Source organism: Neomonachus schauinslandi, chromosome 3 (genome assembly GCF_002201575.2).
Source record: "Neomonachus schauinslandi chromosome 3, ASM220157v2, whole genome shotgun sequence".
NCBI classification, from domain to species: Eukaryota; Metazoa; Chordata; class Mammalia; order Carnivora; family Phocidae; genus Neomonachus; species Neomonachus schauinslandi.
The window spans coordinates 27583153-27593966 of record NC_058405.1 but is presented as its reverse complement, the minus strand read 5'-3'; positions in this window follow the sequence as shown (position 1 = coordinate 27593966).

Below are 10814 nucleotides of genomic sequence, written 5' to 3'. Positions count from 1 at the left end.
AAACTGGCAGAAGCCAATGCAAAATTAGCATTATGCTAAAATTTCTCCTAATTTATTGGTCACATTGGAATAAACAAGCATTATAGCGGAATGGACTGTAGATACACACACCACGGTAGATTGTCACGCACAGCCCGTGTTGGCGACCTCCAGACTGGAGGACTGTCAGAGCATGCCAGGCGTTAGGAATCAAAGCTGAAATGCCAGCATTAGGTTCTTTCAAGGTGTTACAGCCACAAGGGATTGTGAAATGGAGAGCCTGGTGAGCAATTTGTGGAGCCCCGAGTGGACCATAGAGAATGAATGTGTTTTGGGCTGGATCCATGAAGGTAGAGAAGGTATGTAAATATAATGATGATGCTGATGAGACTGACGGTGAGCTGTTATTTATGGGGCTCTTAGTATATGTTGGGAACTGTACTATGCGTTTTATGTGGATTGTTTTATTGATTATTCACAACATTTTGAGGTAGGTTTGTTATTATCTCTTTTTATGGATGGGAATAACTTAGCCAACAACCCACTGGTAACAAGTAGCTAAGTTGGGACTTGAATGCAGGCAGTCTAAAACCAAGGTTTGCATGGACAACACCAGACTCTTTGGCCTTATGAGGGGTATTGCTGGGTCCTTTCATTGTCTATTGTTGTATATTCTGCTATATTGAACTTTGTGTGGTTAAATTCTATTAATTTATTTTGTACAAAACATGGAGCCCAACACTGGGCTTGAACTCATGATGCTGGGATCAAGACCTGAGCTGAGTTCAAGACTGGGGCACCCAACCACCTGAGCCACCCAGGCGCCCCTACTTATATTATTTGTAAAGCAGGAGAAAAATACACACACAAAAGATTAAAAGAGGAAGCCTACAAAAAAAATTAAATACAGTAAAAATGATTTTAAGAAGTGAAAATCAACTTCTAAATCCTATATTCAATGCTTTATATTACATGTATTTGAGTAGCATGACTTGAAAATGTTTTGATTTTATACACGTGTGAAGGAGGCTGTCAATCCATGTGTAGGCTCATCGGGGAGTTCCTTTTGCCATCAAATGCATAAGGGATTGCCAATCATAAATTATGGCAATAGTAGGAATATAATCGATTTTAAATTGCTGTTCAGCTTTACAGAAGAAATATTTGATATAAGGCTATTAAATGTTAACAAATGCCTTTCATTATTTTTCAGAAATGGGAAAATAAATCATTTTTCATACGTCTAGTTAAATTTTCTTGTATGTCTGATAAAAGGGTGTTATGCAGCACCAAAGGTAATACGTTACTCTAAATTCTAAATTCCATATTTGTTAAAATTATTTTCTGTTTATTATCTTTGCTCTAGATTCTAACTTATAAGAAGTGTATGATGAGATGTATCATATTTAAGCTAAATCTATTTTTTTTTTAAAGATTTTATTTTTAAGAAATCTCTACACCCAGAGTGGGGCTCAAACTCCCAATGTCCCACCCACTGAGCCAACCAGTCACCCTTAAGCTAAATCTATTTGTAAATGAATTTTTTTCCTGCAGGTAGCAATGGGTAATGCCTCATTTTATTCCATTTCACTGATAATATTGACTAATATTAATTAATTAATCAATTAACTAATATATTATTAATTAATACTAGTTTTATGACTCTTTTATTTTTCCAGATAATTGGTTCCTGTTAGTGGATTAGCAATGGGAGCTTTTAGAAATGAGAGTAGGAAACCGTCCCTCTTCTCTTCCTTTGTTAATCCCTAGTTTGAGATGTTGTGCGCGACTGGGGCATATCATTTCACAACCTTCTTCTCTGTTCTCTGCTGTGTGAGAGGAAATAGGAATGTTCATTGGCAAATGAGATTTCTTTTTTTTTTTAGACTAAATGTGTGTGTGTGTTTTTTTTAAGATTTATGTATTTATTTATTTATTTGACAGAGAGAGACACAGGGAGAGAGGGAACACAAGCAGGGGTAGTGGGAGAGGGAGAAGCAGGCTTCCCATGGAGCAGGGAGCCTGATGTGGGGCTCGATCCCAGGACCCTGGGCCAAAGGCAGATGCCCAAAGACTGAGCCACCCAGGCACCCCAAGATTTTATTTATTTATTTGACAGAGAGAGAGAGCACAAGTAGGCAGAGTGGCAGGCAGAGGGAGAGAGAGAAGCAGACTCCCCGCTGATCAGGGAGCCAAATGTGGGGCTTAATCCCAGGACCCCAGGATCATGACCTGAGCTGAAGGCAGCCGCTTAACCGACTGAGCCACCCAGGCGCCCCTCTCTCCAAATGAGATTTCTTAAGGAACTCTCTTATTGTTGCTGTGTTGTTGAAGAATTCCCGTAGAAGCACATTTCCTCCTATTATTGGAGGATAAGTAACCAGAGAAGTGCCCCCTCTCTCTCCCTGGGATCCCTCCTCAGATTTCCTCAGAGAAGAGCCGCGGACCTGGTGTGCGCTCCACATTGCCTCATTGCCTTACCTGGCTCCCCCCATGTTCTTGGCTGCTCTTCCTAGAAAGGTGGTGTGTCTGAGACTGCTCAGGAGAAGCTGTTTGGTGCAGCTGCTCCCCCGTTCCGGTCCTGGCCCCCTTTCAGCTCCCCTGAAGGGCATACTCATACATGGCTTCTCAAGTAGTGTAACGTGCACACTTCTGCCAGCAGCCTGGGCTGGGGGCTGATGGAGAGAAAGGAGGGGGGCATCTCCTGCACCACCCCAGAGATACCTTCCTGCCCCGAGGGCCTAAAGGGAACTTAGTTCATCTTAGAGCATTATGGATGAAAAATAAAGAGTGGCAGGCAGGAGCTAATCTTTAATAAAGAGGTATGCTTTTCTGAAAAAATATGATACTAATAATTTGTGATAAAGGATTGAGTTCTGGTGAAATGAAGTTGATGCCCATGTATTGGTGATGTCAGACAAGTGGATGTTAGGCTGGCAGTTTCCCTGTGAGTCTGGGAAAGTGCTAGCATTACCTTCAGAGGCTGTCATTTTTCCAGTCTTGATTCAGAATTGAGGCATTTCTTGGCTGCCTTGGCATTAACATTTAGCTTGTCCAGGGGACCAGGAAAATGGTGCATTATTAAACTCTTTCCTTGACAAGAGAAAACAAGCTGATAACTGTACTGGAGGACCGATTTTCATCTATGACCTCTGTCCTTATCCCCCTTCCATTATTTTTGCTTGCCTACAGTCTCCAGGCTTTGGTCACACTTAGGGTGAGTGCCCTGGGGCCACAGGCAGACAGGGAGCAACACACCGAGTGTGGCAGGGTGAAGCCCCATGACTCCTAGCATGCGTCCTTGCAAGGCAACTTGCCCCCGTAACAACCAGCTAGGGAGGGGACTGGGGCTTCTGTTGGGGAAGGTCATCAAAAAGACATGGCCACTTGTTGATCCCTGAGCGGGACCCAATCTCAGAGGTTTCCCCTCCCCTCCCCTGTCCTTGGAATGTAGGTTCTGCTTGCCTTTCCTGCTCCCAGCGGCAGCTCCAAGGACATGACCTTGAGATAATGATTTGGTGTTGAGAACACCTGCACAGTGTATGTGACCTAGTTAAGGTCTCTGTACAAACTTTTGGGATTTGGTGGGCAGGTGCAGGAATCACCTTATCTTGCTGCTGCCCAAGACAAGCTTCGGATGTAAGTCCCCTTTGCTTATTAAAACTGCCACCTACCAGCCCAAGTGGCCTGTCCCTTTCTTTGGTCTCTCCCTGCCCTCTGCATTCAGGAACCAGTTTCAGATTTCACCCAGGAAGCTGCCGAGGAGCTTATAATTTCTTCAATATCTAAAAAATGAGTTGCCCATGTCATCTTTTGGAAACAAATTTTCAAAACACAATAACAATTCTTGGCACTATTCTCTTACCACCCCAAAGGATCGGAATGGATAGATGAGGGGAAAAATAGTTTTCCAGGTCAACCTCTGTGTGCATTAGGGGAAATAAAAAGCTGATGTGCTAATTCAAAGTCACCAGGCATATCAAGGCATATGACATAGAAGAAGGCAATGTGTCTTGTAGTACTGATTAAATATTTCATCCTGCATCTTAACTGTTAAACAAAGTCCGCAGATGAAGCAGAGGACTGTGAGCTTCTGAGGCTCGACATGATGAGGCTCTACACTGTGGCGAGTGCAGCCTGTAGCAGGACTCCTGGTACTTTTCCCCTGTTCCTGGATAGAGCGAGTGTATCCTGGAAAAATGCCAGGAAGCTTGCCCAGCTGTGGGTCATTCCCTTTCTAGCGGGCAGCAGGAGGCCAATGATGTTCTGAGGCCAACCCGAAGTTTAGGAACTTTTTAGAGTACTGTAAAAGGAAACTTTGTTTTTTTCCTCTATTCTCAATACTTCCAATACCAGCTGTGTGAATTTTTCCCACACCAAGCAATTCTCCAACCCTCAGTGAACACTGGCTGGGTGTCCTATAAATTTAACTCAATTCTCAGACTACCTGGAGATGACCTCAGATCCCACAGGTCATGGGCTCAGTCCTACAAGACTGCCCTCACCTCAGATGCCAATTGCAAGTCTAGATTGCCACCTGTACTTCTGACCCAATGGGATTTGTGACCGCCTTTGATAATTTGTTAGAATGGCTCACAGAACCTGGGGATATACTCATATTTACTGATTTAGTAGCAAACGATATCACTCAGAAACAACCATATGGAAGAGCTGCATAGGGCAAGGTGTGGATGTGGGAAGGGCCATGGGCTTTCCATGCCATCTTAGGGCGGCTACCCTTCCAGTTCCTCCAATATTCACCAAACCTAAAGCTTATCAAATCCTGTCATTCAAGAGTTTTGATAGAGCTAAATCTCCTCACCTTCACCTTGGGGTGTAAAGTTGAGTTCTCCCACAGAATAGGAAGGTGCAAATCACATCAGGTATGTTGTAGACATCTTTGTCACATTCATTCTAAATCTCCATCTCCAGTTCCATACATTGATGTAGTCTTCTGTGCCTAAAGAAAATATTTGGGGCACCTGGGTGGCTCAGTCAGTTAAGCATCTGACTTTGGCTCAGGTCATGATCCCAGGGTCTGAGCCCTGCATCAGGCGCCCTGCTCAGTGGAGAGCCTGCTTCTCCCCCTGCCTCTTCCCCCACTCATGCTCTCCCTCTCTCTCTCTCACTCAAATAAATATATAAAATCTTAAAAAAAAAGAAAGAAAGAAAATATTTGAAGACCTAATAGGAATAGGACTGATTTGGTTCCTCTAGGAAGCTCCATAGAAATTGAGCCTCAAGGCTAGAAAAATAATGAATTGCATCATTCAACAATGGCTTCAAAATAACTCATCCCACTTGAGTGGCTAGGAGACCCAGCACTTCTTACTATGCAGATTGACTTAGTTTGCTGGGGCTGCCATAGCCAATACCACAAACTGGGGGCCTTAAACAACAGACATTTATTTCTCGCAATTCTGGTGGTTGAAAGTCCAAGATCAAGGTGTTGGCAAGGTTGGTTACCCTTGAGGCCTCTCTCCTCGGCTTGCAGATGATAGCCTTCTCGCTCTGTCCTCCTGCGATCTTTCTTCTGTGCGTGTACATGTGCATTTCTGGTGGCTCTCCGTATGTCCTAATCTCCTCTTCTTAAAAAAAAAAAGGACACCAGTCAGACTGGATTAGCGCCCACCCTGACCGTCTCCCTTTAATTTAATTACCTCTTTAAAAGCTCTCTCTCTAAATATGGTCACATTCTCAAGCACTGGGGTTTAGAGTTTCACTATATGAATTTGGGGGGACACAGTTCAGCCCATAGCAGGAATACTTTCCCTTTGTTCCTCCTTTAGAACACCCAAGCAGTGGTTGACTTTGGCTCCATCCTCTTTTGAAAGGCAGGATGGTGTTCTTGGAAGGTGCATGAATTATGAAATTCTACGGCCAACGGGGTGAATCTTGATTTGATCACCTACTCCTTTTTTCACTTTGGGCTCTTTGGGCCTCAGTTTCCCCATTTGTAAAACCTGTGTACTATTTACTTGGGGATTAGATGACATAACTTATGTAAAGTGCCTGGGGCAACAATGTAGGCAGTAAGTTTAGTTTCACTTCTGTCTCTTAAAGGATAGGTAAAGGTTTCTGTGATGTTGAAGGGGAGATATTCTCCCTTGGCTTTACTAGTGAGAATTCAATACATTTCCCCGAAGGAAAGAACATGGCAAAGGAAATAGTTGGAAGTACTGAAATACAATTTTTAAGTATACCATGGATTACATAGGCTTTTGTGGGTTGAACTTGGGGTTAATAATTATTTTGAGAACCCAGTATTTTAGGTAAATGGCATTCAGTTTGGAAATAAAAAATACAGTATCAAGAGCTAGTGTTTTGGGCAGGAGATATAAAAGTTGGGTAGGGAATTAAGGACCTAACTAAATGTTTACTGAATAAACCAGTACAGAAAACCTGTCGCTAGGATGGACCAAGCAGAGCATGGGTTTGAGGAATAACTACAGCTTAGTGGATTTCAAAGAAAACCACATTTGAGGCCATAAAACAACTTTCAACTTGAACCTATTGGTGGATTTGGAGCTTATGACACATTGCTAAGCAGGGTGTTTGCTGCAATCCCAGGTCTTTAGAATTTGTTACCAGAGAAGGCTGGGAAAGGTAGAATCTGGACAGTGGTCTGCAATTAGAGGACAATTAGGAAGCATTTTCTGAACTTACTATTGCTATGACACTTTGCCTGTTTATCTCATCATAGAAATGACACACTGGATAATGTATAATTTATAGTTTATCACCATGTTACTTTGACTCTCAGATCACTTCTAGAAAACATATCTGATGATCCTTTTAAATTTAAATTTTTTTTTTTTTTTTTTTTTTTGCTATCATAATGATTTACAGTGGAGCTGCATGAAGAAAGAGTAAAGGAATAAAGTAGAGAACTCCACCACACTAACAACTGGTAATTTCCCACTACTTAAGAGAAAATGTCACTTTTCTCCCAAACAACCCAACCCTTAGTCTTATCACCAATGTACATAACATGGTTGATATTACATATCTGCTACATAAACATTGCTTTACTATTTTTCCTTACTTTTGCCCAAATGACCCTGAGTAAATGTAGTCTCTGGCACAAGGTGCTAGGGTCATGGCACTGATTCAGAGCCAGTGACTTTGTTGCATAACATGGAACTCTGAGAACTTTGGCATAGCTAGATTTTTTTTCCTTAAAAAAAAATTATTGGCGATTTCACCTTTATTATCCATGAAGCTCTGTTGCCTAGTAATCAGACAGGAAAGGCTAAAGGGGACCAAACAAACAAGACCTTTTTAATTCCCTAATAGGGTGATGATAAAAAAAAAATACTTTGCATGTGAATAGTGCCCTGTGGTTGGTAAATATTTTTTTCACACACACACACACACACACACAGACACAGACACACACACACGCAGACACACACAACCTTACTTTTTTGGTAGTAATAGGAATTGATTTCAGCAACAATAAAGCTTACCTTCTTGCAAAAGAGGGACATGTGATTCTCTCATCTTTCTACAAAGGTCCTCATATTCACTGATATCAGTGTTTGGAGACACGTTTTTAAACCTTCTGAATCACAGTTGTATTCTTATTCAGTGAAGGCCAGCTATCTTTGGACCGAGTCAGGAAAATTTTAAGGACGTTTAGATTTCCATGTGATACCACTCGGGGCGGAAGTACACAATTTTTTTGTTACAGTAAAAAATCAGGTGGAGGAAAGAAACTGTTTTGAGGCAATCTTTAACAGTTCTATTTTTAAATAACTGTAACTGCACCTTCTCCATGTCAAAAAGACCTAAGTGTATACATCAAATGATCCTAGCTCACATGAACCAGTTGCTGGAATTTTTCTGTGCCTACAAATTTTTTTGTTACAATTTTTTTTTTTTAAAGATTTTATTTATTTGACAGAGAGAGACACAGCGAGAGAGGGGAACACAGCAGGGGGAGTGGGAGAGGGAGAAGCAGGCTCCCGGCCGAGCAGGGAGCCCGATGCGGGGCTCGATCCCAGGACCCTGGAATCATGACCTGAGCCGAAGGCAGACGCTTAACGACTGAGCCACCCAGGCACCCCTTGTTACAATTTTTTTAAGAATTAATTTTTTAAATAAAAACATTATTTAAAGACACTTCTCAAGTGTTGATCCATATTGCTCACAATGCAATCAAAAAAATTTTTAAGCCCACACTAACAGTATTTTTATGCATTTTATTTATTTTTTAATTAAAAAAAAATTTTTTTTAGTAAACTTTAGGCCCAATGAGAGGCTTGAGCTAAAACCCCCAGGATCAAGAGTTCCATGCCCTACGGACTGAGCCGGCCAAGCACTCCACACCACTGGTATTTTAAACAGACTGAGCACAAATCTTCATGATTAGAGAGCTAATGACAATTCTACAGACACCCTGGTAAATAATCGCTGGGTTATTTTATCTTCCTCCTCCTCATCGTCATCGTCTTCATTTATCATTCTAGGTCCTAATGAGCAGAACTCTTCAACAGAAGCTTTCACCCTATAAAAATATCCCCCCCATCCTCTTAAAATCCAAGTAATCAGTTTTCTTCATATATGGAGGCAAAACTGCAGATGACAAATTTAATTAGATAAACTGAGAAAGCTGTCGAATGAGAAGCAAAGTACAGTGGATAGAGTGGAACTGAAATAGCGTGAGTGAGGAGTCCCAAAGCCTGGCTTCTCCCTCTGACTTTGCCACTTGAAAGTTGTTTGATCTTAGATAAATCATTTAACCCCACCTCCACCCTGTCTACCCACCCCCCCGCCTTGGTTTTTACATCTATAAAATGGAGGTGCAATACTTTGTTTTGCTTACTTTATAGCGTACGCACTTCTAGGATCGGATAGAGATGGTGCATGTGAAATGCTTTTGATATTCCCAAATGCTATAAACATATGAGTGGTTGTTATTATGTTTTGAACAGAGGTTAAAGCTTGGTGGACTTGATAAGGAAACCTAAGTACAAGTTCCCATTCTTACTAGAGAGGAGGGCTTGATATTAGTGGGTCTTTTCCTATGCCTCTAAGAAAGGGGTAAAAATACCTACTTCACATCTATAGTGTTTAATAAAGTCTGTGTAAAATCCAAAGTAATCCAGTTTTCTTCCTGTTTAGAAGATTGTCACAAACATCATCACAAATGTGATTAGATAAAACAAGAAAGAATTTGTGTAAGAGGTGATGTACCAGTTGAACAATAAAAACAGTAAAAAGAAAGTATTTTTAAACTGTAAAGCTCCCTGCAGATCTTAAATCCATTTGCTGACACACCTACATTTTTCTATAGGATGAACTAGCGGTGAGATTGGGCTCGAAACAGCACTGGTGTGGGACTGGACCTGAGAGTGAGCAGATGTCCATAGTCCTTAACAAGGGACAGGACACAAAGCCCTCCTAACTGGGAGCTCACCAACTCCCTTTGGTGCTGCTACTGGGACCCTCTGTTGAAAGCTTGGTGGAAAGACCTAAGATTAGAGTCAAATCCAGCTCATTAAGAGATGATTAAGAGGGGTGCCTGGGTGGCTCAGTCGTTAAGCATCTGCCTTCGGCTCAGGTCATGATCCCAGGGTCCTGGGATCAAGTCCCACATCGGGCTCCCCGCTCAGCGGGGAGTCTGCTTCTCCATCTCCCTCTGCTGCTCCTCCTGCTTGTGCTCGCTCTCTCTCTCTCTGACAAATAAATAAAAGTCTTTAAAAAAAAAAAAAGAGATGATTAAGAAAACAAAACACATACGAATGGAAATTTTTCTTTTCTTTCTTTCTCTCTTTCTTTCTTTCTTTCTTTCCTCCTTCCTTCCTTCATCTTTTTTTTTTTTACTAAAACAAACTTGAAGAACTCGAATAACAGTAACTTACAGGAAATAGAATATGCAGTTTTTGATAATAAAAAATCAACATAGTTTCTAAATCTAATTATTAGGATGTCATTGCTAATATCTCATATTGATTTTTGATACTAGTACATCATTGATAATATTGCTTTTGATAGGGCCACATTCAAAGGGAGTGTGCGTCAGATACACTGGAGCAGCTCCCCACGTTTGCACCAGTTTCAGTTACAAAAGCTCCAGTGCTTTCCTGGCTGTTTAGTTTTCTTCAGAAAGTAGTTTTCATAGCTCTCCAGTTCTGTAATCTTCCTACTTCAGTTCTTTAAATGAACTTCGCTGCCAGCAACCAGCCTATTTGGCTTTTGGTATGTTTTAATAAATGCGCTGTTTGGCAATAGAAAGCAGGCAAAGAGTCAGAAGACCTTCAACCAGATAGCCTTTTATGGTTATGAAAATACTACTGCTATTGCCTTTTTTTCCTTTTTCTCTCTCTGTGCTTCTTCTGAGAAAAATTACTAAAGCAAGAGCAGAATTACCAAGAACCCAAAAGATCCAAAGAAGTCCTGTCCCTGAAGCTCAGTGTAGGAGAGGACATGAGGTATCTGGGGAGCTAGTCATAGCAAATTTCCATACTTGCTGCCATAGTCCAGCCAGTGCAGTGTGCTAGGTGCACATGCAAGGTGCCCAGCAGAGGGGGACCCCAGTGAGGTTACCTCTTCTGTGTTACCTCTTCTGGCAGATTAACATGGTGCCAGATCAGCAGTTACAATGACTGGAGAAGAACAAATATTTCATTTTCCCGTGTATTGAGCTCCTTCAAGAAGAGTGACATGAATGAATGAATAAGGATCAATGCCAGACAACATTGATACTTCTAGTAGGAGAAGATACTTGCAAATCAGTTACTAGTTAAGGACACTTTTTTTTTTTAGCCATTAAAGTTCTTCAATAACCATTGCCCCATCTTTTGGTGATAGCACTTTAACTTTTATAATAT